Source organism: Bombus affinis, chromosome 6 (genome assembly GCF_024516045.1).
Source record: "Bombus affinis isolate iyBomAffi1 chromosome 6, iyBomAffi1.2, whole genome shotgun sequence".
NCBI lineage: Eukaryota > Metazoa > Arthropoda > Insecta > Hymenoptera > Apidae > Bombus > Bombus affinis.
This window is the reverse complement of record NC_066349.1, coordinates 8,239,778-8,264,524: the sequence shown is the minus strand read 5'-3', so window position 1 is coordinate 8,264,524 and position 24,747 is coordinate 8,239,778. Positions and strand designations below refer to the sequence as shown.

General features: G+C 37.6%; 1 protein-coding gene across 3 annotated transcripts in view; it reads left to right on the top strand.

Annotated features, from left to right (window-relative positions):
• LOC126917620 (carbonic anhydrase-related protein 10) overlaps positions 1-24,747 on the top strand; it is a 228,340-nt gene that overhangs the window by 78,302 nt on the left and 125,291 nt on the right. The window lies entirely within an intron of this gene.

The window sequence follows — 24,747 nt, the reverse complement described above, 5'->3', positions numbered from 1 at the left end:
TTTTGTATTAGAATAATCTATTAATCAGAATTATAATAATTAGAAAATAATTGGAATTAATTAGAAAGTGTAGAATTATATACAGATTTTTAAAAAGAAGTTTGGTGTACTGATTCTATGGAGAATACATAATATGTAACAATGGTATAATCAATATTACGCTAACCACGGTCAAATATGTAATCATGCGTCGTTGATGAGAGAAACTATCACACATACAATAGTAGGTGAGTGTGTAAAAATCGATAGGTTCGTTAAAACGATTAATTCCATTTGTTCCTAGCCGAAGCTGCTAGCAGACCACGGGCTACTTGGAATTTTAGCTGTTTCGCGAGCAACGAATTTCTCTAACGACTGAAATTCCGTAATTTTTCACCCTCTTTCTCCCTTTCAAACTCGTGGAAACTTTTGTGCGCGTCCGCCTCAAAGGTTTTTCAAAAATTACCATAAATTCGTCGACGTTGAAAGAACCTTCACCTGTATTCTCTGATTGAATCCTAATTTCCCTCGGAGATTAACCCAAAGCGGTCTTTCTACTATGAATACAAGCGCCATTCCACCCGCGTTTGTTCTAGAGGCAGTCTAATCAAAACATTTCGCCGTAAGGTTATCGAAGAATTAATTGCAGCAACTGAATTGGATACATTTGATAATAGGCTGGTTAAAATCACAAGAACCGTTTTATTTTATCTTGTGCATGCAACTAGATATCCTCGTTGAATTTGTTTGAAAAGATTGTGAAGATGGGAGGTGTTCAAGCTTCACGACCCTGATAGAATATTTTCTTTTTATTTCTTATGTGTCGATTTCTTCTCCACTTTTTTTTTTATGAGAATCCTAAAACAGAAATGGAGGAAAGTTATATGCTAGATTAATATCTAATGATCATAGACAGTCAATTACATTTCCTTGCATTTTCCTCTTTTTACGCATATCTTTGTATTTTATGATCTACGTTTTTACGATTTCTCATGTGGAATCTATTCAAAGGCGCAAAGAAATAAAATTCCTTTTATGCTTGTTTGCATTTATTACCGTTTCTCTATAATGCACCGGAATATGTATTTTATACCTTTTTTTTTTTATAGTGTGTTTACTCTTAAGTATACTCATCTCTAGATTAAGTCTATCTTTACGTCTTTAACATAGATCTATGGATCTCTTTCCACATCCTGTTTTCTATATAATGTACGACAGATAAAACACTTGCAAATCTTCGCTCGTAGGTAGCATTGACTAATCGTGAGTTAGCTAAGCCCGTGCAAAGGATAACGGCCTAATTGAAAAACAGAGGTCGAAGGATAATTTCTCTTTTCGATTTCTAAAGCCAGCCTTCCCCTAATCGTACGATGCCCCTACACGTTTCTCGGGCTCTTTGCTAACCGTGGACCGGCTGTCGAGGAAGTATTTGCAGGCGACTGTACAGAAACCCAATTTAGTCTGCGGTCGACTAATCCTATCCTACTACATACCATCAGTCGATAGCTCGGGCTTGAACCTTCTCTCTCTCCCCCTGTTTCATCTCTTCTTCTTTGTCCACCATTCGTTGTCTCTGTTACTCTACCTTCCTGTGCAGCCTGTTTCCACGATTCCGTCGAAATCGTTCGATGCTTAAGAGGGCATCGTTTTTCAGACAGACAGGATATTTCTTTCATGTGTGTACGGTTTAACGATGTTTATTAGATGCCAGATTTCTGGTTTTTCGGATCTCGCGTCGTACTCTTGATAGTAGATACGTCGAACTTTGTTTCCACGTTTCAATCTACTTCTTCAGAACAGATCTGAAACTGTTGCAATCCTGAAGAAGTGAGCCAGAATATTTAGTCAGATAGGAAAGAGGTGTTCGTAGTTTGTAATTTGTAACTCGATAATTTACTAATATTGTTAATTGGTAAATTATAGTACAAGAGGACTCAATTAAAACACACGTGTAAACACGTAGAGCAGGTGGTGTAAAAAGGAAGTACAAAGATGGTATGTATAAGTATGGCATAAGGATTAGTATAAAGATGGGAAAATGTAACAACACGGCTAGTATAATCCGATATAGCATTGGTTACATGGTTGGTTCAGACACGTTGACACGACATAGTTCGCGGAACGTTCGCGAATAGTTTGGCCAACAATTTTGCTCAGTATTTTACGTCGTTCTACGAGAATCGCCATGTAGTACGTGCTATCCGGTCCGCATTGCGTGCTTTCTCGTGGCTTTCTCTTGTCGACCGATTGGAAAAAGAAAAGAAAGAACGACACAGGTTAAAAGGTTTCGTGCGACCAGCGAAATTTAATGACGCCGAACAACGAACTTAGAGAATTTATGCGTTTATACATTGAATAAGACCCGAATGTTCTCATTGCTGCGCCAAAAATGTACAACCGTGTCAGGTTTCACTCTGTTCCGTTTGATTTATGGATATTCTTTGCAAGTTTCTTGAAATATGATCGCTTAAATCATGTTGGAGGGAGAATTTTCTAAATTCTTCTTTTTTGAAATTTATAGGAGCTTGTTCGCATGTCATCTATTTTTGTTCCGACATAATTGCTTGATATTCAATCGTGGGATGATTATCGAAGAGTGAAAGAGCTTTAGGCGAGTCTCTTCATTTTTGATATTCTATATTCTAGAATCGTTATATTTAACTTTTAATTTAACTTTAGCTACTTCAGGACCACGCTATAGAAACAGGAAAAAGAAATACATTAGTAAAATTCAATTTCTAAAAATTCCATAGATCTAATAGGAATATCAATTCATCCAATTATATAAGACTTTCCGTTCAAATTATATATGTATAATTCATATCCGATACGATTTCACATTTCTATGAATCGAAAGAATCAAATTTTCTATCGATAGCAGTATCCAAATGAAGCGAACTTCAAAAACGAAAGGTGATACTCTCGATAAGATTCGATGTTTATACAAGTGCGATGCCAAAAGCGTGTAATAACCAAAAATTAATCCGGGCCCTGTTGTTAATGAAAACAACGGTGCGAAGTGATACAAGTGACCGCGTAATTAATATAGCCGCTAGCGAATTCCTTAGCGACAGCAGATTTCTGCGTCCAATGTTGCTTTCGAGTGACTACCCGTATAGCGTACGCGTGCAAACGGGTTGTGAAACCATTGCAAATCGATTAACTTATCACAGACGTCCCAGTCCCTTAACCAATTGCCTTCAATTATTCAGCCGGTCAAACTGTAACTAACTAACTCGTCAACGCAACGGTTCACGCGTTATGCACTTCGCATCGACCGGATTCGCGTAATCGATGAAGCTGATTAGCCGGATGGTTAATAGTTAATCGAATAAATCGATCAAGTAATATTGTGGACCAGCCGATTTGTCCTCATAACCTGTGGTTGGTTCCTAGTCTGTAATTGGTTGATCGTGTTAGCCAGAATCAATTGATCGGTTCATTCGTACGGCCCAATTGATGTTTATTGATCATTCTATCTGAGTAACTCTTCTTGATTTGTTTCAATCATCGGGTTTCTGTTTCGAGCATGAAAAGGTTGATGGATTGAGAGAATTTTAATTTACACTTTTGGCCGTAAGTATTAGGATTCCTATTCGTTTTGTTTATTGGAAAACTCTAACAACTTCTATTTTATTTAATGCCTTGTACTACAAGCCACGTATCATGCGAATAACGAAATATATAATAAAAAAATAAAATAAATAGACGAAAATAAGGACAGTGGAAAGCGTACAATTTTTATTGAATGTGAGCTGGTCTCTCAATATTTCTAGTCGAAGGTGTATGTTTTTGAAGTTATTTTTGAGTCGATAGTTTTTTTTTTAATCTTAAAAAAGTTCTCAGATTTAAAGGGAAACTTAAGAATGGTTTTTAATCGATGTTTATTGATCTATTTGGATAACTTTTTTTGATTTGTTTTAATCAAAGTTCTCTTTAAAGTATTAAAAGCTTGTTCGTTAGAATATAAGAGAATTTTGGAAATACACGTTCGAAGACCATAGTAAGATTAAATAATTTTATGGAATATTCAATGCAAACGGAGAAACGAAATTTTGTTTTATTTATCTCAGCTGTTTAATCGAGTTAATGTGAAAATTGATTATATTATACTCGGCTCCAGTTGCAATTCAAGCTTTTTATTTACCTGGAATAAACTGTTTCTCCACAAATACATCAAGAATTAACTATATTAAGCTAATAAGAGAGGTTTCTAAATTAAAATTGTTCCCAGAATAATTGCAACGGTGTAAAGCAAATCTCAACTTGGATATAAGCTGGGGTACAGAAGTCTTAAAAAACATGAGGCTAGGAGGTTGATATTAAAAATGCAAAGCATCGACTCAAGAAATTTGTTTTTCTTTACACCTGGGTATCTGCTGGCCGAGATAGAGCTCCAATTTATTGCGTTGCGAGATAGTAGGTCTCCAGAGCGTGTAACAGAGTGCAGATTTGTTTTCGTGTTCTGTGCTTCTCAGAATCGCATGGTTTTATGATTCGTTTCCGCACATAGCCTGTATTTCATAGAATACTTTCAAGCCTTATTAAAATACAATTTTGTTCTTCCATTCAGGATATTACCAATTCAATTCTTTTCCTTACATTCGTAATTACAAAGTATAAGTATATACAAATTTTTATCAGTCCCACCTACAATTTCGCAAAATTTTTATTTGACGTACATTTGTTCACATTAGATTAAAACTATTTGTTACATTGCAATCTTATATTATTGTAGGGATGATAGAGCGGATGACTATCACGGGACTATCATTTTATTGCTATATAAAAAGAGTCTCTTGTCTTCACGCAGGCACTCGTTGCAACTGCGCGCAGACACACACACACACATATCCATGTACATCCTCTTTAGTCTAAGTCAAAAAAAGATTTAACAGATGGGTTCTCATTACCGATAGCCCTGTTCCCTTAAACTAACTACAATATAAAACTTACCCTAACTTATACACCGACACTACGTTATGATACATTAAAACTGCTATGATCCCTATTTTATAGAATAGCTTCAATTATTGTTAAAATAAAAATTTCTCCTTCCATTAAAAAATTTGTAACATAATTATAATTTATACAAAGTTATACCATAAAGGTATTTGTACCCTTCGTAACTTCCACTCCTCGTATTCCAATCTTGCTATCTCATAAAATTACACAGCTAAGTAACTTTGTGGAAACCTAATGCATTTACATCGTCTGCAGAGCAGGGCCAAAAGTTGTGACGTTCAATCGTCGTGAATCATTTCATAGCATTGTAGTTGCTCCATCTCCAAGTCAAATAACCATACGCGTTTCCTGCTTCGCGGAGGGAGCTAGAGAATCGTATTGCCGGTCTCGTGACACGCGTAACTGTTTCTACCGCTAGAAGCCACGCGGCTTAGGTTCCCCTAGCCGAGGATCCATTTTTCAGAATGCCGGGGACGCATAAAGTTCGCTTCGAGATCTGCAAGTCGTCCTTCTTCTCCCTCGCCGCTGGAGTAACTCGACCGAGTTTCCTTTATTTTTTCCCTTTCCTCGTGTCGGTCGTTCTCTCGTTTCCAACTTTCGACACAATGCCCTTTGAATTCTCGGCAGTCACCACGCAGAAGGCGGCAGTGTAATCTAAAGTTCGAAGTCTCGATTAACGAGAAGTCGAGGGAGAGGGAGAAAGGAAAAGGAGACAGAACGAAGGAGGGCGAAAGATCGAGTAACAATAAGAGAGAGAACGATAGGAAGGATTTGGAAGGATCGCGGAGACGAAATAATATTTCCAGCCTCCGCTGACTCGAAGAATTCAGCGAGGAATAACCGACTTCAAAGTTGTATGCAGCCCTTTCAGAAATATTCTCTTCGATTCTTCTGTAACCATTCTCGCGTCGAACGAAGCGAACCCATTAGCTGCTATCGTCCCTATTTACACATCATAAAAAGAAATTTATGTGTATAGATTTCGTACCATCGATGGCCATGTTCAAATCAGGTCTTTTCTCCATCAATATAATATATAGTGAAAGAGAATTTTATTGTATGTATTGTGTAAAAACATTTTAAACTTTCTTCAGTACTGTAATAAGACATTACACGTAACAAGGGCCACGATTATACATCTGAAATTCGAAACCAATCTGGAAATGTTTATAGAAATTACGAGATATCCACTGCAAGAGGAAGAACAGCTAAGAATGCAACCAAAAATAAGTAGAATGGTCTCTTACTGGCCAGGCGCCAAAGCTGTCAGTTGGTAGAGGCAATTAAAAGAGTGTAGAACGAAATAAATAGAACAATCACTTGCGGGTCAGACACAAAATCAATTCCTGGCGCCAGATAGTCAAACGTTTTTCTATACTGATTCCGTAGATAACCCAAAACATACGACACTCTTAGTGCAAATATTACACGAGAAATATAATAATAATACAATCATGTATCGTTTATATTTTCATGTACATTTCCATAATTCATTGTATTCTAATTTATCGTACTCACATGTCGAACAGGCTGTAACAAAGCTGCGTTTCGTGGATTTTGAACTCGATGATACAACCGTTATCGTTGTTATTATCGTTGTTATTATCTTTTCTAAGCAGAGCACCTTTGCCGAGATCCTTTCCTGGTGGATTCTCGGGAATCTGGGAGGAATTTATCGGGGCCAAAATACCGAACGGAGAAACGGGGCCGGGTTGGCGAGAAAAAGGAGAAGTACGAAATAACGGTACGCGACCTTATTTCGACGAGGTATTTGCATGAGCTCGTAGGTATTTCTGCCATGGAGAAACGAAGCCGTGGCCGGAAGTCCAGAGGAAGGGTGGAAAAAGATTGCGTTCCACGTACGGTCACACCGTGGTGTGTATAACCTATCCCCACCACGACTAACGCACATCGAGTATGGTATAGTGCAGGCTACTAGGAATTATCTTTCAACTTCGCGATGCCGTTACGTACGATATCGTATAGGCTAACTCTTCAAAGTTGCCGCTTTTAAATTACTGGTTTCGCGAGAGGATAAGGTCACCCTCTTCCGGCTAGATTCTCTGTAACGGTGGTTCTCTGTGCTCGGTTTTATTGCTGCTCGTGGAATTGGCGGAAACGAGGGAATTGCGTTGGGCTAGAGGGTGGTTCATGGTTCAGTCTGGTTGCGTGGCTCGAACAGAGTTGAGGCGATTGTAACAGGAACATCGAAGGAATCGACTTCGATTTCGTATTTCTGGAATTTCTTGCTGCTAGATCGTAGGGTGCTTTCACGATTTTTGCTATTGTACACTTGTACAGTTGCGTTATGTCAGGTCGTTTTATACGTTTGGTTGGCTCTTATTAAAAGTTTGTCGCGAAATTGTAGAAAAGCGTTGTGAATTTAATCGTCGATATATTCCATTTCATATTGATATAATAATTCAAAAATATATTAAAAAATCGTATTGTTCCAGAAATCAGATATTTTTCGAAAGATTTACATCTCGCGTTTAAAAGTTGCGATTTGGTTATTCAGTGTTAATATCCTAACTATAATAAATAAAATCAAATATCGCAGCACGTGGCGTCATTGAAATCAAAAAGAAGGGGTTGCAGGAAAGTGAAATATCTGATAAATCACCGAGTATACATCAAAGATCGCGGAGAGTCAAGTAGTAGAGTCTCAAAAAATTTGAAAAGTCTCGCGCGTAGATACGACGTGCACCGTATTTTCTATGTTGTACAAGTAGCAGTACGCTAGAGGAACCAAAAGCTCACAGCCGGTCCAAGAAATTAGAGGAAGATTTATTTGACGTGTCGGGCGGGGAACGTTCGCGAGAAATCTCCGTGTCCACCGACCCAATTCTTGATCCATAAACACACGAAGTCGACCGGAAACGCGTTCCTAACGTGTGTTTCGAGAGTTGCAGCAGAAGGTCGACTCGTAAATTTCCGGTTTATTCGATTGACCACCACCGCGAGGTTCGCCCATAATCCTGCCGAGCGTTTGGTTTCATTGCTAGTGCGATAATAATTATCCGGGAGTCGAAAACGCAGCCAACAACCGAATCAGAAACGTAGTTTCATCCGTTGGAAACTACGCGCGATACGAGATTGCCTGCATTCTGGGCCGCGATCGCCGCGAAATACTGTGTTGCGCGCAAGGCGGGACAAGGTCCTGGTAGAAATTATCCGGCATTTCGAAACCCTTGGATTACCCTTATCGCGCGACCCAAATTCAAGCCTCACCATTCCCGAGCGGATTACCAGACCTCCCGCGCGTGCTAACATTCCGGAGAAATCCTAACCTGAAACATCCTGTGGGGGTTATGGATACACACACACACACACATACCGGAACGATACACGGGCGCATCTTCCTACAGATAGATAGGGGCTATATGTTGCGCGAATTGAAAATCGTGTGTGTGGGTGTAGGGTTGTCTGTGTGCAAAGAGGAAACAGAAGGGAGTACACGCGAACGGGTTGCAACGCAGGAGCTCGCGTTCAGTCCGATGAGAGAAATGGCTTCTGTGTACGTGCATGAGTCTACATAGGGTGACTGAAAATTCGACAGCGTGTGGATGAAGTTGATGCTTGATATAAGTGACGCGATTTTAAATGGGAAACGCTTTATTGATTTCTTTGAAGGGCTGCAGAAAATAGGTATCTAGGGTGTAGTTATCTTCGGCGTTTGATTTATTTGTAAGAGTGATAGATATTGTAGGATAATGGAGATGTCCAAGATATATTGAAAGTAGAACGTTGATTGATCCTTTAAGAGACAGCGTTAATCACCTCTATGAATTTAAAGATACACTGTGATAATAATTACACTACTGGTATAAACTTTTATGAATGCAGTAATAGGATTGATAAAAGAAAGCTGAGCTTATAAGATATATTATAATATTATTACAGTAATATTTTGAATTTAAATATATGACAAATTCAGAGTATAATATATGTAATGTAGTTCAGAAGAATATTCACAGCAATTTAATTGCAAAAAACCAGTTTTTACTTTTATTTTCATGTTTGAAACATTCACAACCATACATAATTAAATAATCAATATAATCGCAAAAATAAATATATTTTTTTCCATTTTGAGCGTCTATAAAATAACGAGATGATTAAAATTCGGACACTCTATAGACGGGGATGCAGCAGGGTGGTATAAGTGAGAACGTACACAGAGGCAAGGATTGAACGCGCAAACGCGGCAGACGGAACCACTCGTACGCACTCGTAAGCGCACACCAGCGGAGGGGAAACGGAAATAGAGGCATATGCAAACGTATGCCGTCAACGAGGGTATTGTCGCCGGTCCCGTTGGCATTATTGGATTAAATACACTCGAGTATCCGATCGTTGAGACAAACGACCGGCCACAACGAAACCGCGCTTGTCATTCGTAATTGGCTCGATGAGCAGGGATCATTTCCGGTTGGCTTGTTGTAATTTGGTTCAGCCAATTGATTGACTTTTATCCATCGACCTGTTGGGATTATCATTGAATTTTTGAAGACAGATATTAAAATTTTATTAATATCGCGACTGGGAACTGTTACACATTTAGTTATATATTATATATTAAATTAATGATTTCAGGGGAATAATTAAATAACGTGTCAGACGTAGAAGATGTTTCTTCGAGACTTTTCCGCAGATATAAATAAAGAGTATATAATAAATATTCTTGCGTCAGGAAGAATTCATGTGTGTATATAGAAAAATTGATAGTATAGAGAAATAGTTTCTAGTGGAATAAGTAAATAATTAGTCAGATATAGAAGATATTTCTTTGAAATTTTTTTATATGAAGATACATAAAAAGCACTCAATATTTTTTCTTTTTCTGGCAAGGAATATTTTTGAATGCTGTATAAAAATTATAGAGAAATTCAAAGTTCTGGTAGCATAAATAGATAATTAATCCGATATCGAATTTACTTTTGAATATTTTATATTTATAGGTAAAAATAAGTTATTTCATATTTCTGCTTTCAAATATCGTGAATTGTGTTCAGATAGATTAGTAAATACTGACATCGTTGTTGTTGTTGTCGTCGTTACTATTATTGTTGTTATTGTTGTTGTTGTTGTTGCCGTTATTAGCTAAGAGGATTGAATTACGTACAGTCTTAGTTACAACTGTACCTGCACTACGTATCTAGAATGTCATGGTTGAAATGGTAAAGGGCTTAGTGGCGTGTGATTAAGATTTACGTATTAATTAAAGTGATTATGTTTAATCTCTTACAGTGATACAACTATGATGATCGATTTCTTTTATAAATTATCGATTGATCGCTTCGAGTAACGACAAAATATTTGATAGAAAATTGTAAGGTAATTGGAAATTACTCGCCCGATTAATGCGTATGTGAATTTCATATTAGACCGTATATATGCATCTACGTATGCGATTAAGTAGTATATGCAGGCATGCGTCAGACATACAGATTCGCGTACTAAGCTCAATTCATGCATCAGGTTTACATACAGTTGACAGTAAGTTCACCATACTATGAACATGCGATGAATATTATCTGTGTTACGTGTTGAAATATCATTAGTACCGTAATTTCGATGTTTCTTGTTAAATTTTTTGGAAACAGACAGAAATATATACCATTTTGTCTTCGTTTCTCGTTTTATATTTTCGAATAATTTCTATCAAATGGCTGTATATTATTAGATGCAAAGATAAATTTGATACCTTTATATTTAACCATTTCTGATTTAAATTCGAATATTCTCAAATTTCTATATCCTAAAAGAAAAAGATTTCAAGTTTTTCTCTCTAATATCTTCACAAAACAAGATCATTCTTCCTCGTCTAAATCTCAACAGTCCACCACGATACGTAGTCCATTTCTGCTCAGCATCTTGCCAACGTTTCCATCCGATACTCAATTTCTATTAATTTTCACCAATCCCTTATTGCCAAATTATGATAATTAAAAGCGTAAACGTTGTCTATTTGTTCTTACAAATTCCTCAGTATTTCTAAACATATAGGATGTTAATTTCTCTTCAGTACTTTCGCGATACTTTCATCGGTTCAATTCCCAAATTCCAGTTGAGTTTTAAATAAAGTACGTGGTACATGCTGGGGACCTGCCGCGTATTATAATATTTTGCAAGATTTCCACACGTCAAGCGAACGTGCACCGCTGTAAGGATTTGCTCGCGTTGCACAGCCGCCAATGTGCAAATATACATGTACGCTCGGGAGCGCCGGTCGCGTTTGTACATAAACACGCGTTGAATACGTAAACTCATCCCAAACAGCTGTGCGTGTCTCAAGCGTAGTGGCGAGCTCTCGCGAGCGCGCGTTTCCCCAGAAATGGATGCATATGCGTGCAAACGAGGGAATTGCCCGTTGGTCCAATTGGCATTATTGGATTAAATACACTCTCTAATGCAGACGGACGTCTAAATGGATCTGCGATTGTTGTCTGTGGTCACGCGATCCACACGTTCGATAGCATTCGAAACGTACATCCTTCTCGATACGAGAAACTTCACTTTCTTTTTCTTTTGATTTCTTTTTTGTTAGTTTTTTACCTCTTGTCTTTTCTTCCGAATCCTCGACAGCTCGGTCTTCCAACTGAAATTGCTTGCACATCCTAAGTGCCGTTTCTCCGGTTCTCCATGTAGTTTCTAGGTTTCTAGGCAATCTGTTTGGAAAGTTTAGTTATTAGAGTTGTTGAATTGGATAGATTGATTTTATTTTAGTTGTTCGTACGATTTAAAATGTATTGGATAATATGCTTAATACGTGGATACATGTTGGTTAATCCTTTCGTGGTCATCGAATTTTCACACTCTAATCTCACTTTTGTATCAACGCTCAAACGTTCACCCTAATCACAGTGTTAATCTTAAGGTTATTTCGCAAATTTTCTTAAAAACTATGACCTTCTGAAAACACACCAGAAACGAAAGATTCTCGTTCACACCTTAGAAGTATTATAAACATAAAAGTCTAAGGGATAAAAAGCCTAAGCCAGTGCATTCTCTACTTTTCAACATCTTTCTCAATATCTCTTCAAAATAACCGTTCATCACTCGCCATTCAATGAAATCACATGCCCAAAGAATAACCTGACAGAACACAATAAACCATAGCGAATGCTTGATCACCACACAGCTACCCGTCGTCAATCCCTTGGCTCTTAACGGGCGGAATATCAGGTGAAAAATCTGCCGCGAAAAAATTGTTATTCGAGCCGTTTCCACCGTTCTCGTGTTTTCCCCTTACCCTTTCGTGTAGACTGGAAAGCAGTGTCAGTCTCTGGTAAAATTCTGGCGGAAGCCAGGTTTTCTACAATGGTGTTTCGTAACGGGACGCTACATCATTGCAGTATATAGAAAAACATAACGCACCGTATGAATAGTCACGGTTCGTGAGAGCATTGTTAAACACCGATGAAACGCGACTCGAATCGAGAACGCAGTTCGAAGTCGAGCACGTACGTGTCGTCGACGGGGGAATTGTTGCTGGCTATCGGGCCCCGTTAACGTTATTGGATTCTGTACACTCGAATAAGCCATCAGGCGGACAAGCAGCCGCTCGAAAATCGTATTCGTTACGCGAACAGTCACGCGTCTTTGTTATTACCGCGTGCTACCTTCTCGCGACCATCTGTAAACGTATTCGCTTTGTGATGGGGAACGTGCGCAGGCCCTCGATACAGAAGGAGGATACTAGAGAGGAAAAAGGTTGGCTTGTTTTACAGGATGAAGCTCGGTGTAGCTCGAATTACGGACAATTCGCGAGAGCAGTACAGGTTACTGTGAGCGTGATGCCGAGCGAAAATTGCCTTGAAAATCTCTGCCTTTCGGTTCTGCTACCTGCTCATAATGTACGTAAGTATACTGTGATCTTTGAATGTTTTGTTTCGGTTCTAGTCATATTTACTTTTGGTAACTTGGATGTACGAAAGTAATGATTTGATTGAAAATTGAAATATTTTAGTCGTGATTTCCTATGGGAATGATAAAATATATGTACAGTATACATTTATACACAGTATAGGTGTTTAATAAACAGTCGGAAATTACTAACGCACTACACACACGTTAATTAAATTACCTAATTACTATTACATAAAGCGTATCTATGTAATGGTATCGAAGCTTGTAAAACAAAAATCATATAAATATCTTGCTTTAGGTACTACAAAATTTACTATAGAATGAGAAACAAGACATTAATTTCGACAGAAAAAACAATGTACTCTTTTTGAAGATGTACGCCTTTTGAAGAATCGACGCGTGAACGTCTTTTTACGTTCGAAACAAACAATACTCGAACAAACTATTCAAATATGCTAGCAGACCTTCTAAAAACCCTCTATATTTATACATCACTCTCGATACCCGAATGTTTCATTTCTGACGAAAGCTATATCAACGGATAATCGCAGGAAAATAGAAAATTAGACCAACGAGTTTGGCATGCCGCAAACGAGCAATTACAGATCCGGTAATTCGCGCAAATGACCAGGATGACAAAGCTGGGGCCGGTGTGTACGCGTTACGACGAATGTTAAAAACACAAACACAAACCGTAATCCCGTTATTCAGCGTGCGCTAGACGGGCTCCGTGGGAATTACATTAAATCGCTGGTGGAACGGGATTTCACGGGGTATGGGAGCGCAAGGGGGAAGGGGGAGTAGCCTTTGTGGCCGGCGAATTCGTTTCCATGTAATTAGAAGTGCGATGTGCGGTTCGGGGTGAAATTTTGAACAAGCCGGTACTCGTCGAGCGACGAGCGTGCAACGCACGACGAATTTACAGGCGGCCGTTGCAACTGACGCTTTTGTCGTTCACGTGCACGCGTCAAAATGTTTATCGGATTAAGTACACACAGCCGATCGTCGGCCAGAAGAGATGTGAAATGTATAGGGACGATTATTATCCGCAAATAATCACCGGATCCTAATTGTCATAGATTTGGAGTTGCGAAATTCGTGTTGGACTCGTGGGTTAGTTGTGTCGTGGTTTGTTATTTTAATATTTTAGGAAATCAGGGACTCAATGGTAAAGAGGTACATTTTTTGTATCATTAATTTTGGTTCGCGGAATTTAGAGTACAGTCTACCGTAAGTTGGTATTGTAGTTGTCTTCTTCATTCATACTCTTTATTTGTTATGTCACTGTGTAATTTGGGGATATAATACAGGGTTTAATATATAGTTTCAACGTGTATGCTCAGTATTGTCTTCTGTTTATTTAATCAGCATATTAGACGTTGATGAAGACTAACGTCTTCTTAATGTTTGCTGCGATACACGCTACGTTTAAGATATAATGGTTTGACTGTATATCGACAGAATTTTGTTTCGAAAAATCATGTAATTTCTCAGTATTGTAAAATATATATTACCTAAAAATGGTATAAAGTTTAGGTATGTTATATACTCAGGAGTTGATTGATGACAAATTTAATTCTACGACTAAAACGAGCAAACATATCCTATAATATACATATATTTGGCAGTATATGTACTGTCTTAAAAATAGGAAAATATATTTTTACAGAAGATTTAGACAATAAGAGTTAGTTCATATTAAGAATTAAGAGTCAAATAGAAACAATAATGCATCGAGAAATCAATTTGGTATTCGATATTCTTTTTACCATCCATATTAACGTATTGTCTGACCATATACGGAGTCATTCCACTAGCACGCCGTTCAACTTGGATGTTATTCTTAGGTTCTCGAGTTACACGTTGTACTATGTGGAGAACGGAGACACGATTGTGTTAAGGCGTACGTCAGCAATAGAATCATCGTAGTTCCTGTCGGGATTATTGGATTAAATGCACTCGAGTAACCGATCATGTAGACGACAAACGCTAACGCTTCTTGTTGAAATGGGGTTTGTCATCCGCAAATAGTCACGCGACCCTGGTTGTCATGATAACTCAAACACTGTGACAAGCTGAAGGCGAAGCACACTCGAGCCTCACATGACGAAATTCATCGTCGAAGCACGCTCGTGCTTTGGAAACTGCGATAATGTTCCTATATGGATTATTGAAGCTTTCGCGGAAGAATCTTCAGGATTCGTTATAGAAACTATCGTTACGATATTCTCTTCCAATAAGCTAACCTAATTTTGAACTAACCTAATTTTCTTAGTAATTAACAGGGATAGTTTAGTAGTTTGTTAAGCAATATAATGAAAAAATGAATTTACTTTTAGTACGATAAGTCTTCGGGTACGCTTCGTAATAGTTGTACAATCTATTATTGAAATGTTACGGTTAGTTAAAAAATAAATAAAACTTAGTTGATCCAATTAAAGAAGATTTTATAAATGATAAAAGTGCGTTGATATATTTTTTGCTACGATATGCATACACATACACAAAGTATACAGCTGCTTCTTTAGACTAATCGTATATATTCGAATAAAATTCAACATTAATTTATTAAAAAAAGCAGCTGTACATTTTTAATAATCTGTTAATAATAATACATTTGGAAGTTGTAGCTAATGCTCTTCCCTTGTTTCATCATCTATATACTTTTCATCCCATATTTTCTCAGAAAGTTTAATAATTAAGATAACATATACATTACCAATAGCAAAATACAACGATAAAACACGGCGGTATTTTTATAACTCAGAGCTGAATGAGAGAAAATAACGGTAACGTTTTCCGACCTTCTAGCTACCGCCTCTGTTGGGGCGCAATAGTTTCGTCAACATCCCCAATGAAAAGAGCAACTTCACCGGAAACATCTGCGCACAAAACGACATAATAATTCTGAGACAAAAACCTGTCCGTGTACGAGGCAAATTCGCCAGGAACAATTAAGATAAGCGGTCGAATCGAGAACGTAAACGGAGATAGTTAAGGGTGTGCACGACAGTCTGTTTCACGGAACAGCCAGTAAAAGGGTTACGGCCGACCGTCTCGACGTTGGTTAATTAACATTCGCCACGCGTCGATCCCACTCTCACTCTTTCTCCCTCTTTCTCCCTCTCTCTTATTCTCTTTCTCTCCTTCTATATGCTTCTCTTGGTTCCCTCTTCGTATCTCACGATATTTACAGTCTCTGACTATCGAATTAAGATCATATAGAATATACTTGTCATGTAGAAACTTCACAATAACTGCTAAATATAGTTTCACTGGATATTCTGATATCTTGCACTAAATATCTTGCACTTTCTATTAGGTTGTCCGGAAAGTGCCTTTCTTTCGCAAACGTGTTTTTTACAACAATGCACCTTCGTACAAACGTGAAACCAAGTCTGTGAAATGTCGCGGTGTTTATCTCAACAGAACAAAATAGATCGTACGTAATTCGACAAAATAATATAAAACAAGAAAACGTTATGCGTCCATTATTTCTTCATAAAACGAAAGAAACTTTTCAAACAATCTAATATATATTTTCCCAGATTTCTTTTGAACTTTTCAATTGTAATCGAGATAATCGAAACTTAATGGTGCAATTAAAATATCAAAATATTTCGTGTAATACACACAACATATTCATGAAAGATGCTTAGAAGTATTCGAACACTTTCTTATGTTTTCATAATGCTTTAATAATGTATAGCGAATTGTGTTATTATAATTCGTTGGTGTCCTTTAATTTTACTTAAAAATGCAACAAATATTGCAAGCTTTAGATTTAGAACGAAAGCTGGAAAGTTTCGAATCGGATACGATGTATTCACGGCAGAGACAGAAAAAGCGACGCAATGTTTTTGGATGATACGAGTGATTCAGGTGTAATCCTAAATACGGTCCTGGACAGTGGGACGGTTTTGGTCGGTCGATTTTCACGAGGGCAGAAGGCGTTAATTGGCCGGTCACCGGGCGTGCCAGTCGGCGGTTTCAATGCACCGCCGGTGAGCTTCCGGTTTGCCGATCAAGTGTAATATCAAAGAGGAAACGAAGTTTCCGATCGGACGAAACTTTTCCTCTCTCTGATATTCGTTATGCTTGTTGGAGCTCGTTTAACCACGAATTATCACTGTCGACCGAATTAATATCGAGCTGGATCGCGTAGAGTCGTTAATTAATGCGGATGTCAAAAAACATAGAATAAATATTCCAAAAATTGTGTAAAAATTGTTCACGAGAAATATAAAACAACGACTGTTTCGTAAATCGTTAATGCTGCCTCGATTTACAGCTGCCATGCTGCACCCTCGTTATCGTCGTATTCCGATTTTAATTACAGAGTGTAATTGTCTATGCTTTATTCGTTAATTTCTACTAAACTCAATCTGGCTGACGTCATTTGCATTTATTTTATTCAGCTTCTGCAACCTTTCGATACCGTTGACCTAAATACCAACTGGTTAAGCTTTGAGGCCGGAATTTGAAATTCTCTTGGTGAATGCGACACCAGAATTCTTCCGCTGGGTTCTCCGTTTCTCAAAGGTATTTTTCAAAAATGCATAATCCTCTCTGAGATGTGCTCTCTTTCATGTCTCACTTTTCATTTTAATTTCCTTCTCGTTAAACTCGTTATCAGATGCAAAGGATAAAAAATACGAATGGTACTTTCCGAGCGTTACAAGGATAAAACTATTCGTGCGAAAGCGACCAGGTATTGACGAAGAATTCCGAATCAAAGAACGTTGACGAAGAATTTTTACATTCTCCAATAGATCGCATATTTTAACAATTCCTGGTGAACCCAATTAACCAAGTGCATTCCTTATTCAACAGGGCTTTGGAATAATAGTTGATATAATAATGGCGTTAGTATAAAAAAAGATGAAAAACTTATTTAAACGAAATAAAAAGACGCGATTATTTTATATTTAGCGCGAACTGCGTCACAAGATTTACATTTGCGTTCGTATCAAAAGATTTTACGCAAGGAAATAGGCCATTAGTTGCCTTCATTCACTTCCTGATTTTCCACATTCACTCGCAATTCACTTGAATTCAAATATTCAATCTAAAGTCCACAGTCGAATATCTCATCATCTGTTTGTAATATATCAATAGCAATACATTCTCCTTCATCCAAAAATTCTCCAAAGAAACCCATTAAAGATAAACCCGTTTAAACAATCCCTTATCATACCTAATGACAAATTTCATATTCGCCAAACCGCCCTTTAACTCTCCGCTCCAATTCCACTGAAGGAACACTTCGGTGCCTCCGGATCGAACGAGCCACCCTCTGACATCCACGGACTGGCCATAAAATTCAAAGTTGCCAAGGAGCAAGGGTGTCAGTTCGCGAAAGGTTAACAACCGGAATATGGATTCGCGAGATGGGGGAGGTTGGTCTGGCTCACGACCCATAAAGATGGCGCATACGCTCGGTTTTCTTGGCGGGTACGCGGAAAACACGAGTGGCTTGCCTCCTCGTGGCCAGAGATTGCCAGGACGACGGGGCTAACTTCGTTCGGGGTTAGCGGTGATTCGATTTACCTGGAAGGCCAACAGGCCAAGTGTACAACACGTTGCAAGCCGGGACAGCAATATGTAATCCACTTTAACCGCACACGCTGTCTCGCCCTTCTACTCCTCTTGGCTCTCGGCTGGTCCACGTGTACGTTGCTATGTTTCTACCCTGGCTCGTTCTCTTTTATCTCCGGCCTCTGACCTCTCTGTTGATCCTCGACAAGGCTTAAGCATCGGGCGCCATTCTCCAGTTTTCTCGTATTACCCCGGCTGGAAATTGATTTCCACGAAATTGGAGTGTAGGGGATGAAAGATTAAAGGGGAAGATGATGTTGACGATGGGTGGAGGGTTTCCTAGGGGTGATTGCCAGTCGTATGTGCATTATGGTGTCAAGAGGCAGGAAGGAAAAATGGGGAGGACTGTTTGTCGGTGGATGATGTTGTTTTATATCTGAAGCTGATTCTTATCGTCGATTTGGTCTATACGTAATTTGGGGTTTACAACGCGTGACACGTTGTATTCGACACTTTTACTATCCAGCAAGCCTTTTAAATAGATTTTGTCAGATGCCTATCTGTTTCTCTTTGTATTATACAATATGAAATTTTTTATATAATTTCAATCTTCATTGTTTATTATTGGTGTTATTGTAGAAATAGTAAGATACAATTAGAAACAGTTTTATCGAAAACAGATATATATATATCGTTTAGTCAGTTGATGATACAATACATTAAGGTATGTATAATCATATGATATCATCATATATTACAGTATCACGTTGTTTATACGTAAAATAAAAGAATAAAAAAATGAGAATTTAAGCGAACGTGTAAGAAATTTCGTTTGACCATTTTTTTATTTTTTTATTTTTTTTTAATAATGCTATTCGACTGCAGCAATCTGACTCTTTTTTTACGGTGAAATGTTCTAGAAGTTATAATTAAGTAGTTTTGTCTAGAAATTCGTAATACTTACGCGTATTTCTATTAACCTTCCACGCTCGGCGTTTACTTTAAATCTCGGCGTGGTCCAGATTCGAGATACCGGCATTACGGACAATTGGTATTGCTGCAGTAGCTGCTACGTAGTTTTGGAAACGCGTAAGACTGGCACGTGATCGAAATTTTCATCGTGCTGTTGTATTCCTCCGCATTTTCGAATTCGCTCAATGTGTTGGAACCTTTTGGTGCGGTAGCGACGCAAGACTATGGGAACAAAATCCTGGCGAAAGAAGAAGGAACAGCGTAAACGCTGTAGTATTTAATAAAGCGGTCTTAGTAAACTCCGCGCGTGATACAATTAGGAAAATCCGTGGAGAAAAAAGGAAGAACTATGAAATCTGTAGGAAAATTACGTCTCGAATATAGTAGCACACTAGCGAATACTTTCGATAAACGTGAAGACCAGGCGGAAAAGATATGACGAGTGCAGTTTTCGTTTTCCATCACGAAAATATTTGAATACTTACCATGGAAAATTTTAATGCATGGCAATGTTGTATCATAGCAGTAAAAGATTAGTATACAATATGAATAGAAGAATAAAGTAATAAAAATTGGGAAACTTGTTGATGGAACTGGGGATGAAAATGAAGATATGAAAGGTGAGTGAGAGGAAACAAGAAAGCAAGGAGAGGACAAAGCAAGACAAAGAAGACGCAGAAAAAAGGAAATAAGGAAAGGAGAGTAAGAAAATAAGAAGCGGAGAGATGAAAGGAAGAGAGGAATATGATTATGTAAAGAGGAAAGACAAAGAAAATAAGTTGAGAAGAGATGAAACTAAGGGAGGAATGAGAACAGAGGCAAAAAAATAGATGAAAAAAAGGAGAAAATATCAAAATGTGTATTGCCATAATTCAATGAAAACTTTGAAACAAACTCTATCTCGTCCGAACTTTTTACAAATTTCTAACTATTAAAACCAGGTCAACCGTATCTTACTACTGCTGCAAATATTAATTAAAAACGACTATTTTTCCTAATTTCATAGAAGACAGGGAAGTTGGTCGAAAGAAAAGAGGACAAATTTCGTGGCAATTACTCCGTGTCGCGCGGATTAAGAATGGACTGTCAGAGATATAGCAACCTTTCCAGTTGATCCAGCGTTATAAATGAAACTTCTCGCAGGTGGTTCTTTCGGGCCTACAGCGAGAGGAGTGGCCAGCTAAAACGGATTACATATTGCCATCCCAGCTTGTAACGGACAGCGCACACTTGACCCTGCTGGTTGTCTGAATAAATCGAATAGCCCCTAACCCAAACGGAATTATGTTCTCCTTGCCGGACGATCCACGAAAATTAAAGAAGACTTTATCCATGAAGAGTTCTCTCGTAAAAACTTAGCCTTTTCGTTCCCTTCCGGGGAAAAAGTAACCTAATTTTTTTTCTTCTTTATTATAAAGTAGATTCCACGAAGTTCACTATTTCATATGAATTGAAGGGATTACGCGTTTAATCTACCAATGATTCTTAAATGCAGTTTTTAAGGATGCGGTTACAAATTGAAATATATGTTAAGAAAGTTATCCTTGAAATTGGAGAAAATTGAAGAATTTTGTTTGGAAAATTTAATGTAGATAATCGATGAATTAAACGTTGATGTTATTTTCTGCAAATTTTCAAAACTTTAAGGCCGTTAGATGCTTTATAAAATTTAAGAATGTAAGAGAAAGTATTAGCTTAGAATTTATTTATTTTAGAACATTTTTTGGTTGAAATTTGATCGAAGTGCAAGAAATTATTACGTATTTATATGTGTGGAATTAATTTCGAATGAATAGCAGAATCAGCATAGATATAATTGGGAAACTGATCCAAAATTTTTGGATCGTATATATATCAAATTGTTGATTGCACGAACGAGAGATTATCCTCTTCGTCCCTATCAATCATTCTCGCTAGAGCACGCTATATTTTACAACTCCGATTTGTGGTTATTACAATTATGGAAATGTCGAGCGAAACCATGAAACTGCTGCGGTATTTCATCTAATCAGTATCAATAATTTAGTAAATTAATTCAGGAAATCAATTATCAGATCAATTAACTTTCAAAGACTTATTATATCTTCTTATCGTATTAATAAATGGCAAATATTATGTAACAATAATATAACTAATAAACGTTTTTCGAGATAACAATTCCAACGTGACCTTTTTCTTTGATTCTTGGATTCTATGGAATATGTAATAAAAGAGAAAGTCTTTCGTAGTGTAAATATTAGTAGTATTATTATTAGTTTTATTATTAGTATTACATTATTAGTAGTAATATTTCGTAGTATAAAAATAATTAGTGTAAATATTTTCTTCACTACGAAAAGTAAAGATATTTCTGTTGCCAAACATTTTCACAATTCTTATTCATTTATTCTTGCGTCTTCGATTACAATTCAAACGATAATCCACCTAGCGATTCTTAATGGGATGGAAATTTATGAGACGCTGGCTGAGTCGCCAAGCAAAGTTCACGAAGGAAGAGAGAAACGAGAGGAAGAGAGATGCTATTCGCTTGGCAACTCGTAAATTCTAAGCAGCTTAGTCGCGACGCTCGCTATTCGATCCCTTGTTACGTTCTACTCTCACAGATTGCGGCTGTAAGCATATTCCTGCTCTCTAATACTTTTTCTCATTTATTAAAACTACCGTTAGCTTCAAATACAGTTTTTCCAGCCGCTAATAGAGCGATAATGAAAAGGTAATCATGAAAAATTATAAAAACGCGTAATGATTTTATCCTACGATTGGGCGTTGCGCTTTATTAGAGAACTAAGGGAAATTTAGGAAAACTAAGAGAAATTGAAAGTTGTATATTTACAACTGACATGACAAAGTGATGAAAGACAGTGAATTTATAATTTTAATATGAGCGTGGGCATAGTGTTTCGTGAACGATAAGGAAGTATTACATACGTGTGATGAAGTTGATTCTGATGACACTTTGGCGTTGCTTGGTTGATTGGCTATACCAACGAAAATACAACTATCGAAAATGGTACAAAAATCTGCCGGTTCTTCACGCTCACGACCAATAGCATTCACAACACAATTTTGTAACGTACGACTCAACAGCTCTCGATCAACCGGACTAAAGTCACTCACACGAAATTAATTCAGTCTATGTACGTATATGTGACGTATTTCAAATTGCTATTAAAAAAAAGCGCTATACAACGCTGTATATCGTTTGGTTTTACGACACCAAGTACGAGCACAAAATAGGGGAATATTAAATAGCCTATTAAGTCGGCCAGGCATGATTCAAACTCATCAGCGTTCATGGAACATCGAATACATCAGCGCGCGTTTCGTGACTCGTTTCGCTCGCCTCGTTAAACTTCTTTCGCAATTTCACGTACGAATAGAACGACATCGGGAAATACAAATGACCGCCGCATACCGCACAGACGACGAAGAAATTAAAATCCAATTCTTGATCTGATACGCGGGATATCCAATCGACGCCATTCGAACGCATACACCGCAATTTCTAGCGATAGCTCTTTCTACCGATTCGAGACGATGATCTACGATCGACATTCGTCCAGTGAGTGGGCAAACTGAGTTTCGCCACCACCCGTCGGTCACTTAGAACGACTCAGAGCTAAAAAAGCCAAGTACATAACACCGGAAAGCCTGACACGGGGTCGACAACCTCGAACAGAGACATTAACCTTTGGACTGAATGCTTGCCACGGTACCATGGCGAAGTGTTAAGCTACGATAGAATTATTTTTAAAAAGGATGACCAATTTATGTGGCTGAAGTTGGATATATATTTAACAGGTCAGATATAGGTACGAATTATATTTAGTTTGTGCTGTTTTTATCAGTATATTTTAGTTGCGTTCTACAGTTACTTCTTTGGTGTTGGAACTTTTGTTTGATTTAATTCTTGCAAACAGATAGGTATATTTTAATATACGTATCTACCACTGGATGCAAAAGTGTAGAAAGTTCATGTATATTTTCGAAGCTTTTAAGTTTCATTTGAGAACTTTTATATTTTAGTTATATAAGAATCTTAGTTATTTTATAACGTAGTATTTATGTTGTTGAAAGGAAGAAATTTTGGATAAATAAACTTAATATTGTACAATTTATCTGCTGTCGTGAATCTGATAATCGCTGTGATTACGCTACCAAACCTTGCAATCAAAAATTCAAATTTGGATCACAGCTGATAGACAAAATGTTTTGATCGAAAAAATCGATTTTTTCTTCGTTTCTTCCTTTGGATTTTAATGACTTTAGACGCATATGTTAATCAGAGGGTTACGGTTAATCAAACGCATACGACTGAATAAATATGAAGCTGGTTGAAGTTGATGCGGAGTGTAAGGACGAGGTCTGGCTGGGTGAAACTGAAGTTGACGAAAGTTGTACGGGTCAGTCGAGCGAATTGTTGACAACGTTTAAGAGTCCCGGAGTGGAGTTAATTACGAATCCAATGGTAAGCCTCGCGAATGTAGGAATTGTAACAACCGGAAAGTTTCCATTCCGGGGTTGAACGGACGCGGCAATTCCTTCATGGAAATTTTCGGTCAATCGACTGTTCTAGCAATGCATTCGGCTTTCGTATTGCGCAACTTTGTTCCACTTTATTTGCACGTACGAAATATTGGAAAATGTAACGAAATGTGTGAAATTGATTAATCGACGTCTTCGTTCAGCAAATACAGTTTTAGAATCGAATAAAAATAAAGAAGATTTAGTCAGAATTTAACGGAAGAAAATATAATGCGTTAGCCTCAAACACATTGTGAGGCCGTTTATATTTACAGAAATAAGAAATTCGCATGTCGTAAACGGTAATGAAAATTCACAATGCGAAATCAAATTTAAAAGTCCAATGTTCAAAATTCATAAAGTTCAAATTCGTCTTGAATCGCACTCTATCAACTCTAACTCAAACTAAAATATGTATAAGAAATATAGAATCCTTAAAATCCTGTAAACATCATAACTTCTACCAAAATCAATTGTTTTCATAACACTATCACGAAAATATGGAAAATTCATTGAGACGTCGTTTTCCCTTCTTGGATTATATAGATCAAGGATAAACTGTTTATTTCAATGTTACTTTGTAAGTCGAAATAAAACGATGGTGGGGTTAGGGTTGTGGCTTAGGGGTTCATTATACAGCTGTAATTAGAGCGGCGCCTAGAAAGCACTTGTCGCTGAGAGGGTGAGACGGGACACGATATTAGTTCATTTTCGTGTTCTAATGTCACCGCACCAGCACGTGTTTACGAGGCTATATTTACGAGTATACACTGCATACCATTCTGACCTGATCCTCATTTTCACTCCTGTCCGTGCAAACCTAACTCAATGGCGTAGAACGAGCGGGTTGACCAGGAATGATCCAGTTTCCCCGAAATAGATGAAGCGTTTTGAGTA